Genomic DNA, 632 nt, shown 5'->3' with positions numbered 1-632 from the left:
TGGAGCCTGTCCTGGAACTAGCTCTGTAGACCAGGCTGGTCTCGAATTCACAGAGATCCGCCTGCCTCTGCCTCCCGAGTGCTGGGATTAAAGGTTGATAAGGCAATTTAGTGGCTGACAGCTCTAAGTGTTGGTAGTAACATGTTTCTTTGGTAAAGAGTCCTTATCAACTTCTAACCTGTAACCTGTTGCACAGAGATAGTCTTGGAATTCATATTGAGGCTCAGAAGAACTTGAGTAGCCTGTGTGATAGTGAGCAAAAAGACCAAGGTGCTAAATCAGGTTTTGTAATATATGGCTGTAGCGCCAACACTTAGGAGGTTGACACAGGAGGTTCATGAGTTTGTAAGTAGTGTACAGGTTCTTATTTCCCCTCTCCTCAATAAAAAAGTCATTTATTAGTTGGGCCTTGGTGGCCCATGCCTTCAATTTCAGCATTCCAGAGACAGAGACACATGGATCTCTTGTGTTTGAGGCCCACCTGGTCTGCATAGTGAATCCTGGGACAGCTAGAGCCACACAGAGAAACCCTGTCTCAAAAAAAATTGTTTGTTGCCGGGCGGTGGTGGCGCACGCCTTTAATCCCAGCACTTGGGAGGCAGAGGCAGGTGGATCTCTGTGAGTTCGAGATC

At 47.0% G+C, this 632-nt stretch overlaps 1 protein-coding gene across 1 annotated transcript in view; it reads left to right on the top strand.

Moving 5' to 3' along the window:
• The window catches only part of Med13 (mediator complex subunit 13), an 88,388-nt gene that overhangs the window by 49,060 nt on the left and 38,696 nt on the right, over positions 1-632 (top strand). The gene's annotated exons all lie outside the window — the stretch shown is intronic.

This window comes from Microtus ochrogaster, chromosome 7, assembly GCF_000317375.1.
Source record: "Microtus ochrogaster isolate Prairie Vole_2 chromosome 7, MicOch1.0, whole genome shotgun sequence".
In the NCBI taxonomy this organism is placed as follows: Eukaryota; Metazoa; Chordata; class Mammalia; order Rodentia; family Cricetidae; genus Microtus; species Microtus ochrogaster.
The sequence above is the reverse complement of the archived record's forward strand: the minus strand, read 5'-3'. Positions and strand labels throughout refer to the sequence as shown.